Below are 446 nucleotides of genomic sequence, written 5' to 3'. Positions count from 1 at the left end.
GCGCTCAGACAAACACAGACGGCTACTAAACAATCCACAAAGTAGGTTTCCCCGCAGGCGACTCGGACGTTACGAAATCTTTCAAGGTTTGAAGATGAAACACGCGGGGAATTTCGAACGTTTGCCTCATAATTTCCATAGGCCTACACGGACCTTCCATGCAGGCCTAATGCTTGCTCTGCCATTTTATCAACAGGAGGTAACCCCCCTCTCCCCCCCTCCCCCCAACGACTCCCCAGGGACGAAAGGCAGGGGGACGCAGCATCCTTGCCAGCGTCGCCAGAGCGAGGTCAACAACACGCCAATGGTCTCACCGGAAGCCGACGACGCCTAATTTCCCAACGAGATTATAATGAGCCACTCGTATGAACAGGGAAAAGGGGAAAGAAATACCCTCGCTCGATGCTGGACGCGGTTCTTCGCCGGGCCAGCGCCGTAGCTGCCTC

The 446-nt window shown here is 55.4% G+C and overlaps 1 protein-coding gene across 1 annotated transcript in view; it reads right to left on the bottom strand.

Annotated features, from left to right (window-relative positions):
- Positions 1 to 446, bottom strand: part of LOC119590867 — a gene marked incomplete in the record, with an annotated part of 86,927 nt that overhangs the window by 65,909 nt on the left and 20,572 nt on the right.

This window comes from Penaeus monodon, chromosome 27, assembly GCF_015228065.2.
Source record: "Penaeus monodon isolate SGIC_2016 chromosome 27, NSTDA_Pmon_1, whole genome shotgun sequence".
In the NCBI taxonomy this organism is placed as follows: Eukaryota; Metazoa; Arthropoda; class Malacostraca; order Decapoda; family Penaeidae; genus Penaeus; species Penaeus monodon.
The sequence above is the reverse complement of the archived record's forward strand: the minus strand, read 5'-3'. Positions and strand labels throughout refer to the sequence as shown.